Below are 17,447 nucleotides of genomic sequence, written 5' to 3'. Positions count from 1 at the left end.
TGCTACTTAGATAAAAATCCATCAATCAACAAATGCTTATTAAGCACTGTGTGCCAGACACTCTACTTAAGTGTTGAAGGTACAAAGATGAGAAAGCATGAAACAATCCCTCCTCACAATTCTCAAGCATGAATATAAATATAAATAATGTATTGAACGCAAGGTAGTTTGGGAGGGACAGCACTAGGAGATACTGAGGAGGATCCAGTAAGGCTTCACATAGAAAATGATAGCTGAGCATCTTAAAAGGAAAACAAGGATTCCTGGAGGGGAGGGAAAGAAGGTGTGCAATCTAGAAACAGAGAACAACAAATCCAAATGCGTGAAAATGGATGCTGGGAAATGGAGTGCCATGACTGACTAACAGAAAGAAAGGTAGTTTGTCTGATTCACAGAGTGTGGGAGAGATTCAATAAGGCTGAAAAGAGCGTTTGTAGCCAAGCTGCAGAAGGCTTTAAAAGACAGAGTTTATGATTTATTATGAGGCAAAAGGAAGCCATCAAAGTTGGTAGAATAGGGAGTCATATGATCATATATGTACTTAATGAATATTATTTTGGCAGCAATATATAGAATGGGCTGGATTAGAGAAATATAAAGCAGGGAGACAAATCAGGGGGCTTCTGCAATAATTTAGGAAAGATGTGTATAGACCTAAACTAAGGTAGCAGCTGTGGAAATTGAAAAAAGAAATCAGATGCAAGTGGTATTGTGAAGGTAGAAATGGCAAGATTCGGCAAATGACTGGATTATGCAAAGTGAGGAAGAGTAAGGAGTGGAGGAGTGAGGTTATAAACTTGGAGTATTCTAAGCTGTGGATCCTATGGGATCCTGTGGTGTCCTCGATGGGAAACTTCAAAAAACATAAGAGTTCAGTTTTAAGAAAGGTTGAGTTTAAAATAATTCTAGGACATCCAATTCAAATGTCCAATGAACATAATATAGGGACTGAAGCGCATGGGAGAGAATGGGGCCGAAGAGAGATACATATACTCATATGTATACACAGTTATTCCTATATAGTCATTTACATAGAGATGAAAGCTAAACTCAGAGGAGCTGATAAGGTTTCCAAGAGAAAGAGCAGATGGCAGGGAAGAAGGCATATGAAGAAACCTTGGGGAGAGGGACAGAGTCAAATGGCAGAGTAAAAGCCGGGATTTGCTTGAGCTCTCCCCCAAACCTCTCTAAGTATCTGTAAAAAAAAAAAAATAGCTCTAAGCAAATTCTAGAGCTACAGACCCCACATAATGATGGAGAGAAACAAATCTCCAGCCCAAGAAAACTTGGAGGGTTGACAGGAGGGGTACATCACGCTGGACAGGGAGTAGAACACAGTCCGGCTGTGGGCCACGCTGACAAAGATCGGCCAGAGAAAGCCTATGGGGATTGGGTCACTGGCAGGTATGGCAGTTTCCAGACTTCCTCAACCCACAAACGCCAAAGACAGCATAGAAGGTCAGTGGGGAAATTCTATGGGACCTGGGTGAAAAAGGAGTCCCAGTCCTGGGGTGGTGGAGATGGTGGCGGTAGTAGCAGCGGGAAATACAGTCTTTCACACATGACTATTATGGAAGTGTTTTGCATAGCTACACATGTATAATCTATATTGGATTGTTTGCCTTCTCAATGAGGGTGAGTGGGGAGGGAAGAAGAGAGAGAATTTGGAACTCAAAGTTTTAAAAATAAATGTTAAAAAACTGTTTTTACATGCAACTGGGAAATAAGATATATAGGCAATGGGCTATAGAAATCTCTCTTGCCCTACTAAAGTAAGGGGAAAGGGAGTGGATGGGGTGATAGAAGGGAGGGCAGACTGGGGGAAGGGGTAATCAGAATGATGTCATCTGGGGTAGGGGAGAAGGGAGAGATGGGGAAAAAATTTGTGGAAATGAAGGTGTAAACGAAAATTAATTCGTTAATTAATTTTTTAAAAGAAATTAAAAAAGAACCTTGGGGAACACTAATAGTTACTGATATTCTGGATTTTCTGATAGAGAAACAACAATGGGCTTCTATAGTCCTGAACAAGTCACTTCACCTCTGTGCCTCAGTTTTCTCATGTGTAAAGTGGGAATAATAATAGTTCCTACCTCCTAGGGTTGCTATGAAGATCATATGAGATAACATGTGAAGTGTTTTGCAAACCTTAAAGCATTATATAGATGTAAACAGTTATGATATAAGGAAAAGAAAATGGGTTTGGTGATAGGGTGATGGTAAAGGATAACAGAATGCCAAAGTACTCCCTTGGTACCCTTTTGATGTCAAAATTAAGGAAAGTCTCCACCATGTTGGGTGCGAACCCTGTGGTGAATTTATGGGATGGTATAGCCAAGAATGGTACATAAAGGACAAACATGGATAGATTTTGATCTGTGATAGATTTTGATCTGTATCTTGGAGAGAACTTCCAAATAAAAAAAATCAGATCTATATGAGTGAGTATATAACATTTTCATCTATCAAAGAATATAAGATCAATATACTTACTTGGCCTACACAGCATTTCCAGCTAAAAACTCCAAAGTATGGCTCTTGATCTTTGCATATAAATTATTGTGGATGACAAAGATCAGCATCTTTTTCCTACTGGCAGGGAGAGAAAAATATATTTGAAAAAATATTTTAAATAGAAATTTGTGGGCAGATAGTTATTACAAAGCTATAATTTAATTCAAGGCCTTGTTAATATGTGTAAACCACTCAAATTTCACCCTTGTGTACTTTATTACATCAGAACTTTCTGACTGAATTATCTCTCTGAAGTCCTACTTTTTCCCCAATCAACATTTACTAGGGCTTTTTGAAAAGCTATGCTTTACTTCTGGTGATTTTTTCCATCTTTAGGTTTATTTTTTGTGGAGTTTTTTTTTTAATGCCTTCTCATTTAAAATAAAATAACTATTCACACTGTAAAATCATAGTTTCTTATACAATCTCCTTTTTTAAAAATCTGTATAGAGAAATGTTCATGGCTGTTAGTATTTGTCAACTTTATAATAAAGAGAAAAAAATGATTTTTTAAGCCGATATTACCTTACAGAGTATGCAAAAATGTTAAATGTCCTTATTGATGAAGAATGTGAAAAAAGTCAAGTATGCCTGGAAGGGTCAATCAGAGTTCTTCTAAAGCTTTAAAACTGACATCTAAACCCATTTAACATTTGGCAGATACAAGACACCATTCCTGGCCTTCTAATTTCAATCTTTAGTTAATCCAAGAAAGCACAGATCATCTTTAAACCAATTTCATCAACTTCTCCCTTAGTGCAAAGAAAATTGTGAAGGGCTTTTCCTTAATCAATACTAATTGGAAGATCAAAAGTCAGCAAAGAATAAATCAGCAAACAGTACTATTAGCACCTTGGGGACCTTTAAAGAGGGAAAAGGCCCCTCTTTCCAGGCTAAACTAGAAAAAAAAAGTCTAAGATTTTTAAGTGTGCTTGTCACTAATAAGACTGGATAGCATTCTAGAGAGAAACTCAATAGGTCTATATCACAGCTTTTCTCCTCCACACATTGTTTTAAAAATAATGAAACGAGGAATGTCTTTGAAATGTTGAAGGATTCACTTCTATTCCTCTAGTTGAAAAAGCTATCCACTACCCTCAAAATAAGAAAAGGATCCTGCCACTCTTACTATGCATTTCCTTACGTAGGCACCAAAAATGAGCCAAGATCCTTCCGCTTCTTTAATGTGATTTTAAATAGGAGGCTCCTTTATGTCTTGTCTAGCAGCCACCACTCATTTAAAAGGAGTATTACACGTTGAGGGCAAAGTTAGGAGTTTAGATAGAATGAAGAGGCCGGGCTGATCAAGTAAAACTGAGCAGTCAACCAGTTTCTCAAAACAGTGCAGAAAAAATTAAGGCTGAAGCCAGACAGCAATGACAAAGTCAAGAAAACCCAGGTCACTCAAAAACAGAAAACCACTTGAGGTAAATAATCAACTTAAGAATAAGCAACAGCTTTCCTAAACTTTTAGACTAAAACAGTAACTACAAGGGAGTCTATTCATTGGAAATCTCAAATCAAGTTAAGAGGTTTGCACTACCACCTAATCTAAGGCTGTAAAAGAAATAGTGGCCAGTCCTGATTCCATTCCCATACAGATGTTTAAGCACCTGTTGCAGAAAGGCACACTTGCCCTATTTTTTAAAAAGTAGTATTTAAAAATGGAAGATAACTATGTATCTTAAGTATAAGAATTCCTTGAGGGGCGGCCAGGTAGGACAGCGAGTAAGAGCACTGGCTCCAGTGTCGGGATGACCTAGGGATCAAATCCAGGCTTAGACACTTAGCACCCACCCAGAAACACCTGGCCATGTAACCTTGACCAAGTTACTTAACCCCAATTGCTTAGGGGCAGCCAGGTGGCTCAGTGAGTAAGAGCACCAGCCCCAGTGTCGGGAAAACCTGGGGATCAAATCCGGGCTCTGATACTTACCACCATACCCAAAAAGAACTGGCCACGGAACCTTGAGCAAGTTACTTAACCCTGATTGCTTAAAAAAAAAAAAAAAGAATTCCTTGATAATAGATTCCTCTGCCTTAAACACCAAACACCCACCTGTTCCAGAATATTAGACTCAAGTTAGAAAACAAACTGGTGGGAAAATAACTAATCACAAAAGCACATAACCAGCAACACTGAAAAAGGATGACTTATCTATATTTGAGACAGAAGATAAAAGATTTTTTTGGTAATTTATAAATGGAAAAGTAAAACTTGAGTAAAAACAAGTAAGATTCAATTCATGCTGAATACCTTATGGAATGTTAACATAAATGGTATTATCTAAAGTATACAGTAAAATATGAAAAGACCAAAACTGTTTGTATATGTACATATATTATATGCTAGAAAATCAAACAATTAACATTGATTAAGCACCTACTATGTACCAGGCAAAGAGAAACAGAGAAAGAGGGGTAGGATAAGAAGAATACAAAGGAAAGAGAGGGAGAAATGGAAAAATACCAGGACAGAACAAACCATTTTCTTCCTATGGTTTGATATTAATTCATTTGGTTCTAACTTTCTTAATTGCTACAAAAAAGTTATATATGAGATTTTTTTCTTTTATTTTGTTCATAGTTAAACTCTTACAATTTTTAAAAAGCTTAAGATTCACTTCATAAGAAGATTTTACAGGAGTGGAAACAGGACTTCCGCACGACTCCGGCTCACGCCACCTCCAGTCCATGTGAAGGTGGACTCTGAACAGGTTTTGGAGCTGTAGAGCCCAATGGGTGGCATAGAGAGGCTGACCTGCTGGGGACAGCCCAGCAGGCCTACAGGAGCGCAGCGCTCTCGGAGTCAAGTCCAGCTCCACACAGGGTGGGCCTGACCAGCCGCTGGCCAGAGGGACTCCAGGATCACCAACAGCTGTGGCAATCCAGAATTATCAACACAAAGATGCTAAGGACAAAGTGAGAGGTCAGTGCAGTGTGGACTTTGGGACCAGTAGTTGGGAGTGTGTCGGCTTTTGCCCACAGAGTGAGAAGCTGCTGAGGGCTGCAGTGCAGCCGCCCCCGTATGGCAGCTTCAACTCCTGGCCTGCAGAGTGTAGGGGGACCAAGCACCAGTCTGAGGGGTAATCACTCTTGCTTTAACCTGCTTGGATCTGGATTGCAGTCTAGGGTGGAGGTCCTGGGGTGTGCGACCAGCTTGCCAGAGCATATAGAGACTTCAGAGAGGGGACCCAATTAATACCTCCGGCAGCTGAGAAAACCCCAGCATTTGGTACGAAGCTCCCGTGTCTGATAGCAGAGTCCTACTGTGGCAAAAAGCCCAAAATTCAAGTAATTGTGTGGCAACATGACCAGGCAAAGGAAGGAAAGAAAACTGAAGAATCCAACATTAGACTCCTATTTTGGGGACAAAAAGGAGCAAATCATGGAACAGGAGGAAGACAATGAAGTCAGAACTCCTGTACCAAAAGCTTCAAAGGAAATTACGAGTTGGTTACAGATCATAGAAGACCTTAAGAAGCAGATAAGAGAAGTGGAGGAAAAATTGGGAAGAGAAATGAGGACGATGCAAGAAAAATACGAAAGGAGAGTCAACAGCCTGACTGAGGAAAATCACACCTTAAAAAATAGACTAACTCAAATGGCAAAAGAGGCTCAAAAAGGCAATGAAAAGAATGCCTTAAAAAGCCAAATTTGCCAGATGAAAAAAGAATCTCAAAAGCTCACTGAGAAGAATCATTCCTTCAGAATTAGATTGGAGCAAATGGAAGCTAATGACTTTATGAGAAATCAAGATGCTGTTAAACAGATCCAAACAAATGAAAGAATAGAAGGCAATGTGAAATATCTCATTGGAAAAACCACTGACCTGGAAAATAGATCCAGGAGAGATCATTTTAAAATTACTGGACTACCTGAAAGCCATGATCAAAGAAAGAACGTAGAAATCATCCTCCAAGAAATTCTCAAGGAAAACTGCCCTGATGTTTTAGAACCAGAGGGCAAAACAGAGGTTGAAAGAATCCACTGATCACTTCCTGAAAAAGATACCAAAAAGAAAACTCCTAGGAATATTATAGCCAGGCTCCAGAATTCCCAGATCAAGGAGAGAATGCTGCAGGCAGCCAGGAAGAAACAATTTGAGTGTTGTGAAGGGACAATCAGGATGGCTTGGGGTCTGGCAGCTTCTACACTGGGGTATCGAAGGGCTTGGAGTGTGATATTCCAGGGGGCAAGGGAGCTGGGATTGAGTCCGGGGATCCCGTACCCAGCAGGGCTGGGTATCGTGTTTCAAGGGAAAATATGGTCATTCAGTGGAATAGAGGACTTTCAAGCATTCTTGATAAAAAAAAAAAACAGATTTGAATAGAAAATGTGACATTCAGATACAAGAAGCAAGAGAAGCATGAGAAGGGAAACAGGGAAAAGAAATCATAACGAACTTTGAATCAAAGTTGAACTATTTACATTCCTACATGGAAAAGCGATAATTGCAACTGATGAAACTTTTCTCAGAATGAAAACAGTTGAAGAGAATACAAATACATATATGTGTGTGTGTGTCTCTATATCAGAGGGTATACAGGCATATGAATACATATCTGAATGTGTGTATATAGGTTTACAGGTATACATAGATAGAGGGCACAGGACCAATTTAACAGGAAGGGATGATACTTAAAAGGAGAAATTAAGAGGTGAGAGAGTAATATAATGAGAGGAGATGGGGAGAGACAGAATGGGGTAAACTATCTCTCATATAGAAGAGGCAAGGGAAAATGGTTACAATGGAGGGGAAGAATAGGAAGGCCAAAGGGAATGGGTCAACCTTATTCTCATTGAATTTGTCTCAGGGAGGAAATGAAATACACACTAAATAGGGTATCTCACCCTACAGAAGAGTAGGAGGGGAACGGGATGAGAGGGGGTATGATGGAAGGGAGGGCAGGCTGGGGGAAGGGAAGTTGGAAGCATCCACTTTTGAAAAGGGACAGGATCAAAGTAGAGAACAGAACAAGTGGGAGGTGGGATAGGAGGGAGAGAAATATAGTCAGTCTTTTACAATATATCTACTATTTTAATATTTTGCATTAGTTACACATGTACAACCAATACTGTACTGCTTATCTTCCCAGTAAGGGTGGGTGACAAGGGAGGAAGGGAATGAATCTGGAATTCAAAAGTTTGAAATCAAATATTTAAATATATATACATATATATATATACACTATTATTAATTCTATTTTACATGTAATTGGGAAATAAGATATATAGGCACTGGGGCATAGAGATCCACCATGCCCTACTGGAAAAGTCAAAGGGGGTATGGGAGAAGATATGGGAGAGAGCAGATTGGAGGAAGGGATATCCTATGGGATTGCTATTTTGGGGCAGTGGGTAGGGGAAAAACTGGAAGAAAATTTATAACTCAAAATCTGGTGGAAATGAATGATGTAAATCAGAAGTTAATAAAGTATTTGAAAAATGAGAAAGAAAAAAACAAAAAAAAAAGATTTTACCAGGAAACAGGTAAACTGTTCTTTTAACAGGAAACTTCAGTAAATTATTTAACTGTAACCTTTTATGACAGTCTACAATTCTTAAGCCAAATAAAAGACCAAAGAATGCTAAACTACTAATTTTTAAAATTCAGTGTTTTGGCACTAAGATTTTGTTCCAAAGACAAGTCACCTAATAACCACTTTTGTCACCACTGTATGTTATGCTTTTTATGAAATACATTTTACGTGTTAAAATTCTACCCAATGATTTATACTGTGCTGGCAGTAGTAATTGGTATTCCATACAGTACTAGTCTATCTGACTACAAATCTACTGTAGATACGTCAATGAAATGGTCAACAGCTGGTTTATAGCTACAATACAAAAAGTAGTTTCAAATATTTCCACCCATACTTCCTATTTTCAATACTTCCAATATTCCCTTTTTGAGGAACAAGAAGTCACCTGTCAAAAATCATGTGAAATAAAAATACTTTTTTCCAAATTCAAAAAAAAGAGAATGCAACATCACATTCCTTTCTCTAGATGTGAAATCACAATCTACTGACTCACACTGAGCTTACAATCTGTGAAAACTCTCATTTTTTTCCTATTCACTTTTATCTGGCTACATCCCTTCCATTCTGTGAACTTTTGAACAAAATACAATAGTGGATTTCATTGTATAGCTACTATATTTCATCTTAACAAATTAGACCCATAATGACAGAAGTAAGCTATCAATACAAGGGTAATAACACTACTTAAATGAAGGGATGAGTAGGCTATTATTAATAAAATAATCATTATTTTCAAAGGAGAAAAATGAGGCTGAGAAAAGCAATTAACTTAAGGTTACACAACCTTTTTTGATGGAGCTTGATTAGAACTCATAACCAAGAGAGGTATCAAAGGACTCAACACAAGCAAATGTCTCAATTTCCAGAATAGGGGAAATTTTTTTTACTCCTGTAAATAGTCCAAAAATCATAAGGGCTATTGAGTTTGACTTGAATAACTAGCAAGATTCCAGAACATATTACAGATTACTAAAAACCTAAAAAGGCAAACAATGTGGCTTCATCAAGAAGATGAAGCTATACCTAACTCAACTCATTTCATTTCTGAGAGTTACTAGACTGATCAATTAGATATTGTCTATGTAAATCTTTCTCGCATTCTTGTAGAAAAATTCAAGAGATTCATGTTCTATGACAGCATGCATAGGAGTTAAGAGGACTGAAAACTCACTGAATGTTCAGACTTATACAGTAGAGCTACCAATGGTTCAATGTCAACTTGGAAGGCAAACCCTATTGCAGAGGTTTTAACTTAGCACAGTGCCTGGCACATAGTAGATATTTTTAAAATGTTTATTGATTGATTTTTGTGTCATGGCCCTTTTGGCAGTCTAGGGAAGCTTATGCTCTTTCACAGAATAATTATTTTAAATTCATCAAATAAAACACATAGAGTTGCAAAAGAAACCAATTATACTAAATATAATTAACAACAGACTCCAGGTTTAAGGATCCCTGTTTTAATGGAATGGCCCCAAAAATCTATGTTTGGCTATGTGATAGCTGGCACACTTATCAAGTTTACCAAAACACAATGCCAGATCAACACAGTGTGGATGACATTCAAGATTCAAAAAGAATCTAGAATTCTAGGCTACAATTTTGGCCTAATTCTAGTAAAATGAAATTTCACAAAGATAGATGTAAAGTACTATGGGTTAAAATAATCACCTTCAGAAATATAAGATGAGGAAGTGTAGCACTAATGCAGTATTTACAGCACCCACAATCACAATAAACACCATGACTACAAGTATCACATGATGCGCCATCGCGAAATATACCAAACTCTCCAGATAGAGGATAGAACTGAAGCATTTATTCAGACACCAGAAAAACGAATCCCAAAATCAGTAAGCCAATTCCATCATAGTACCAAATATATTCAGAAGCCATACTAACACTGCCATCCTTTAGCCTTCCCACAAACCAATACAAGATCAATATTTACTCCCAAGCCTTTCTGACTCCTTGACTGACTGTCCTTTCTCTTCTACCCTCTGGTTACCTCTGCCCAGCTTCCTGTAGGCTCTGCTTCCCTTCAGCAGAACTCATTCCACCCCACCATAGGTTCCATGTGACTACATTCAGCCTATAAGGGGGCAGAATTTATCTTCCCAGCATAGAAGCTTCCTGTGGGCTCTGCTGCACCCTTCAGCAAATTCCCTCCATCACAGGCTCCATGTGATTACATTCAGCCTATTCGGGGGCAGAGTTTACTTTTAAAGCAGGGGAAGTCTTCAAACTTCCCCCCTAGGTCTATTAAGGGGCAGGGAAGATCTTCAAATTCCCATTCCCATTACAGGGAGGGAAAGAGTTCATTTAAAAGAAATAAAACAAACACACAGGGTTTTTACAAGTTCAACACTCAGCCATAGTTGTTATTATTCACCTCACTCTGACTTGGACTTTCTGTGGACTCTGACTCTACTTCTCCTGGACTGCCTCACTGACTGGGTGAATGTATCCTTCAAACTCCTTCACTCTCTCCCTATTCTGGCGCCCCTGTCTGTACCGAATTCCCCCATTAGAATGAAAATTCCTGGCCGAGTAGGGACTGTCCTACTTGCTTGTATTTGTATCTCCAGCCTTAAGCACAGTACCAGGCAATTATTTAAGCGTTCATATATAGATAATAAACAATGCAGTGTCTAATACAAGGGAGTGATATCTCCACTATGCTCTTCCCTCGGCAGGATCACATCTAGAGAGTTGTGTTCAATTCTGGGCACCACCCATTTCCATCTTAGGAATGATATTGATAACTGGACATAAGACAGCAAGCAACCAGGATGGCGAAGGGCCTTGAGTCATGCTATGAGTTTCACTTGAAGTAAATGGGTATGCTTACCCTGAAGAAAGGAAGACTTAAGAGGGATGTTTTAGTTATATTTAATTATCAGAAGGGCTATCCACAAGAAAGAGAGAAGTTGTGAAAAGGAAAACTTAGGTTGGATGCCAGGGAGAGTTCTACAATGACCTTGAGTGCTATTGTGTTCCCCTCAGGAGAGTTCTTCAAACACCAATGACCATATGTTGGGGATGTTATAAAAGGGAATTTTGTTCAGATATGGGTTGGATACAATGACCTTCCAATTCTATTCTGTGATTCTGTGTCTATGATTCAAGGTGCCTTCCAATTCTATTCTACGATTCTGTGAAAACTGATTCACAGAGTCCAGGGATTTTTCACTAGCTGGGTATCAAATCCCAGTTCTAAATATTTATGCTGACATTTTTATTTAGTTAACCTGACAGAAGTTGAAAAATTAATAACTAATGAAATCCACCAGTTCATTTTTCCCCAGGACATGGGTTAATTTTCCCCTAATGACAGTAACTTCACCTTTCTGATTAGTTATGTTAAAATGAAACATTACAGGTCTCAGAACATTTGTTAACAAAACCTCTGGCAGGATGACTTTATAGTATATCAAAAATTTGGGATTCTATTTGTAGTCTTTTATCTTCCTATATGATGAAGGGTCCCATAATATTTGTTACCTCTCATTTCAGCTTACATGTCAGATTTGCTTATGAAAGATCCAAAAAAACTTTAGTTTCCTCATCTACAAATGAGGATAATATTATAACTACCTACTTCACAGGGTTGTGAGGAAAGTGTTTTATAAATTTTAAAGTGTTATATGGAAGCCCAGAAAATAGGAGGGGGAGGTAGAAGTTGCCTCTGGCAACAATGAGAGGTGAGAAGTCTCAGGGGGAATGGATCATCACTGATACAGCCCTAGACGGAAACAGCAGACTGGAAAACAGGGTGCGAAGGGACAATAAAATTGCCAGACTTTGAAAACAGTCATACCAGGGAAGGCAGGGGGAAGGAAGGAGCCCAGAAAATTGTCAAGACCAAACAGACTAGGACTACAAGAGCGGATGGAGGAGATTGTACCTCACACAACAATTCAAATGAGTAAAACAAAGATATGGAACACCATGAATAGTAAGGGTCAGGAGATAAACAACAAGTAAAAAAAAAACAGCAGAAACTCAGAGAAAAAGATAGTTTGGCCACAAAGACTACAAGAGCACCTGGAAGAAATTAAACAAGGGATGACAGATGGAATTATGTAAATTAAATAAGTGTTAGAATAAAGAATTGAAAGGAAAATAGAGAACTTAGGGCAGAAGATGGAAAATCTTATACAAGTAGAAAAAAAAACAGACCAACAGATGTTATTAATTACTAAAAACTACAGAAAACAAGAAATCTTTTTCCTAATTGAGAGAATAGAAGAAAATATAAGACATTTACTGTAAAAAAAATGGTCTGGAAAAAGAGATAACATAAAATCATTATCCTTGAAAATGATAACAAAAAAAAAAAACTAGGGTACAGTATTTCCAGAAATCACAAATTAAAATGACTAAATTTGACAGAATCAGAAGACTGAACAAAAATAGGAAGAATCCACCAGATAGATACCTCCTGAAAGAAACCCTAAATACCATAGGCAAAATCCAGAGCTTCCAGGTCAAAAGGGAAAAAAATCCTGCAAACAGTGAAAAGAAACTCTTAAAATATAACAAATAAAATGGAATATTGTTTGTGCAGTAAGAAATTATTAAAGAGATGAATTCAGAGAAATCTATAAGAGTTCAATGAAATGCTAATGAGTAAAGTGAGCAGATCTAGAACAATTTATATACTGACTACAAATTATAAAGGACAAGCTGAAAGATTTAAGAATTCTAATCAATGCACTAAACAATCATGACCCCAAAATAGTGATACCACCCTCTTGGAAGACAGCCAGTTAAGTTTACAGGCAGGGGAAGGAGCCAGGAGATAGGGAGAAATTAAGGGAGAGGTAAGTAGGAATGACCCAAATCTAAAGAGAGAGTCCCAGATGGGATTAAGAATACAAAGAAAAAATAGGGGATGATTGATAAGTGTTTTAAGGTATAAAATTAGGGGACAAGAGAGTACTAAAAACTCAGTAAAGTAGGAGGCAAAGTCCTTTGTTGAGAAAGAGAGGTTTGGAACATTAGTACACAAGAAGTTTTCCTATTTAAATTCTATCAGTGGAATTTTAAGAATGTATAGAATGGGTCTTTGTGTGGGGCTTCGGTTTTAATTTCAACAACCACTTCTTCTTTAAGTTCTTCTTTGTTCCACTGAACATCACCCCTCAGTCAACAACTGAAAAAATGGTATTCAAAATTTAACTATGTGATAAGTTCCTTGAACAATTTGACAATTAATATAGTAAATCAAACCACTCAATATAAATGGTGATATAAAAAATATAAACTTTTTAAACCTAATTGCTAATTAAGCAATTGACACAAAAGAGTACTATGATACTGTTTTGTGATTTTTATTAACTAATATAAAGGTGGGGCAGCTAGGTGGCGCTGTGAGTAGAGGGCAGGCCCTGGAAGTCAAGAGGACCTGAGTTCAGATTCCGCCTCAGACACTTAACACACACAAACAAAAAAACCTAGCCGTGTGACCTTGGGCAAGTTACTTAAACCCAATTGCCCTCCAAAAAGCAAAAAAAAATAATAATAATATAAAGGCATCTAAGCCTCCAACAATATGACTGCCTCACTTTAAACTATATTAACAGACCTTCTTTAGAATGCTTATTTTATCTGTTTATTTTACAATGTGGAATGGTTGCTCATATTTTACTATGCTTTCAGAGAATTTTCAAACTACAGAACTAGACTTTTAAGTAGATCTAGTTCCTAAATGTTTCCACTTGGAAGACAGCTAAAAGACCAAAAAACATGCATTTAAAGGGTTAAGAGTTTTGAGAGTTTAAAATTTCTGTCATAACTTTTTCAACAATGAAAATTCAATTCAAATTAATTCAGAAAACATTTGTTGAGAACTACTAAGCGTAAAGCAATGTTAAGCACTGGAGACTATCATGGAGAAAAACAGGCCCTACCTTCACCCTCAAGGTGCTAACATTCTTCTAGGTTGATATAATTTGTACAATATGTAAATACAGCACAAGGTAAAATGAAGATAATAACACCTACCTACCAGTGTTTTTATGAGGGTCAAATGAGATAGTACAATGCCTGGCATATATGGTAGTGCTTGTTTTCTTTCTTCCTTCCTAATCTAAATTTATATCCAAGTAATTCCCATGCTTTGGTCACAGTTCTGCCTTTTTGGCAAAAACAGAACAAATTTTAACAAATGATGAGCAAGAGAGATAAAGGCAAAGTGTTCTAGGAAAAAGCACTAAGTGGAAGGATAAATGCTAAGCACTTGAGATGAGACAAAGTAAAATAAGGATACCAAAGATTCCAAAAGGCAGAGATGGAGGAAAAGGAAGAATATTTAATATATTATGGAGTTTGGATAAATCCTCTTCCTACAACATGGCAGGAAAAAAATGCCATGTTGAGTTTGAGAGACAGCTACCAGTCAGTTTGGCACATGAAGGGAAGTAGTGTGTGATAAGGTTGGAAAGACAGAATGAAGCCAGATCGAAACAGATTTTAAGATTTTAAATATCATGCTAAGGAATGTGGATTTTATCCTGGAGACCATAGGGAGCCCCTGAAGGTTTTTAAGCAATGGAGTAATATAATGAGACTTGTGCCTCACAAAGATTTTTTTGGCAGCATAAGAGAGATCTTTACTTCCTTAATGAACAAATATATAAAGTGAAAAGGAGTTTAAATTTGTTCTGCTTTTGCCAAAAAGGCATAACTATGACCAAAGCATGGGAATTACTAGGATGTAAATTTAGAGTAGGTAAGGAGGAAAGGAAATAAGCACCACCATGTGCCAGGCACTATATTATCTCATTTGATCCTCATAAAACCACTGGCAGGTAGATGTTATTATTATCCTCATTTTACAGCTGAGAACATTGAAGCAGACAGATTAAGCTACTTGCCCAACAGCGAGTTATGGGTCTGAGGCAAGGTTTGAACTCAGATCTTCTTGACTCCAGACCCAGTATTCTATTGTACCACCAAACTGCTGATTAAAAATAAAGGAAAAAAAAAACTCCCAAACAATTAGTACTGTCCAAAACTTTTAAATAGGGTAGAGGGGAAGGACAGGAGGGAGAGAGTTAAAGAGGAGGCAAAAAAGGACAGGAAGGAAGTAAAGATAAACGGAAAATAGTTTCTTATCACTGAAAGGTCTTCAAAGGGCAGCTAAGTGGCACAGTCTACAGAATCGAAGGCATGGAGTCAGGAAGACTCATGTTTCCAAATTCAAATCTGGCTGTAGACCCTTGCTGTGTGACTCTGGACAAGTCACTCAACCTTGTTTGCCTCAGTTCCTCATCTGTAAAATGAACTGGAAAAGGAAATGGGAAACCACTCCAGTATCTTTTGTCAAGAAAACCCCAAATAGGGTCACAAAGAGTTAGACATGACTGAAAAACAAAGTGTTCTTCAAGCAGAAAATGGACCTCCACTTTCAGAAATAATGAATGAAAGCAAGAAATATCTCTCAACTTTTTCAGGGAAACTATTTGTAAGCTTAATCAATTTAAACCAAATTTTATTTCTATTGGCAAAGTTATCAGAAAAAATATATTTTCTAACAATATAAACAGATATTCATTGGACTTCTATTTACGTAGCCTATTTAATGACTAAACAAAGTATGCCACAGAAGAAAATTGCTCTTCAGTTACAGGATACCCTCCATTTTCATTATATATACTTAATGTTTCTTTGAAACATTTCATCATTGATTTCCTATATATATATATATATATATATATATATATATATATATATTTAAAGCTTTGAAGAAAGGAATCTTTCATAAGAGGTTGAGTTAAATTTACTTCTAAGCCAGTCATACAAATATTACTAACCACCACTAAAATGGTTAGCTTCAGCATGCATGTAACAGTTCAAAAGTCAGGACTGCATGCTTTCTGTCATCTCCCATACCTCCACAATTCACAACATTTTCAATGTAATTTTTTTCGTAATGAAGTTTCCTTATCTTATAATGAAGAAACCTGTCTAAAAATGGTGATTGTTAACAACATTCCTGTGATAGGGGGCAGAAAGAATAAGGACTTGAAAATACTGAGTTGTAACTTGTCTAGAAATCCACCATATATGTTTCTCTGCTTAAAAATTCTGATACATTTTTTGTAAGAAAAACTGTATTCTAAGTAGTGTTTGAAGAAGTTCAGCTATCAAAATAAAGACTGCATACAGAGGGCAAGGCTCTCTCTGAACTCAGGAGTCAGAAGAAACCTAAATTCATATCCCATCTCCAAAAGCTTACTAATTGTGTGACCATGGGCAAGTTTCACTTAACTCCTCCAAACTTCAGTTTTTTCACATGTAAAAAAGGTCTAATAATGTGTCTAACACCTCTATCACATGGGCGTTGTGAGGATCAAATGGGATAACAAAGAGTACTTAGAAAACCTCAAGGTGTATATACAGTATGACTTCCATAGCATAACAGAACTTTTTTGATAATCAAGTCAGAGTCTTCTATTTCACCTATGTCTCTTTTCCTCGCCGGTATCTCTGATGTCCTGAAAAAAAAGGTTCTTATTATTTTAACTAAAAAAGAACAAAACTCAGAATTCTCTATCTAAACAAAAATATAAACATTTCCACTCTATAGCCTAATCCACGTGGGTATTATCTTCTTTCTGCCTCTCAAAATATCCCCCTTTCCCTACCCACTTTATCCCCTACAGCCCTTTATCTACTTATTAAGGATAAATAACAGAAAATGTGACGAGGAACCAGGAGATAGAATGAGGTTTCTAATTGTTTCAGTTTAATGACCATAGATAATCACTATCTTCAAAATGGGATCTTCACCGGTAGAGAGGTCCTTGCTGCTGCCTCCCCGTCTGAGAGCTAGAGCTGTGTCTCACTGATTACTGGGGAGCATCCCTCCTGGGGACACCACCCAGCTTCAAGATGAAGCGCTAGCGTCCAAAGGGCTCCTCGAGCTCCACAAGTCAAGAAAGAGCCAACTCCTAACTCCTGTACCCACTGAACTCGTAAAATCCCAATGGGAAAAAGTTCACAGAAGGCCAAGCCGACGGGTTCGGTCCAGTTCACCACGGGGCCTTCCCCAGACTGTAACCACTCCCGTCACCATAACAATATATGTAAGTAATTGCCGGCTTCTTCCAGAGTCTGGTTGCAAATTAGTACCCATCCCAAACAGTCTCAGCATCTGTCTGTCTGAGCCCACTAAATAAAAAGCACCACAGGAAAGGGGATGATGTTGCCCAGAAGAAAAAAAAAACAACCAACAAGACTCAAAGTCTCACTTTCCCCTGGGGAGCACGAATGGCCCCCAACCCACCCTCCCAAAGCAGTTCTTCCCATTACTCCCAGTGCACCTCATAAACTCTCGACCTCCCAGACTGGGATACACAGGGACCTCACCCTCACACC

The 17,447-nt window shown here is 37.8% G+C and overlaps 1 protein-coding gene across 1 annotated transcript in view; it reads right to left on the bottom strand.

The window, feature by feature from the left end:
• The window catches only part of PELI2 (pellino E3 ubiquitin protein ligase family member 2), a 144,961-nt gene that overhangs the window by 125,839 nt on the left and 1,675 nt on the right, over positions 1 to 17,447 (bottom strand). The gene's annotated exons all lie outside the window — the stretch shown is intronic.

This window comes from Petaurus breviceps, unplaced genomic scaffold, assembly GCF_028583685.1.
Source record: "Petaurus breviceps papuanus isolate PSGF00001 unplaced genomic scaffold, PetGlider_PUasm1.0 189, whole genome shotgun sequence".
NCBI lineage: Eukaryota > Metazoa > Chordata > Mammalia > Diprotodontia > Petauridae > Petaurus > Petaurus breviceps.
The sequence above is the reverse complement of the archived record's forward strand: the minus strand, read 5'-3'. Positions and strand labels throughout refer to the sequence as shown.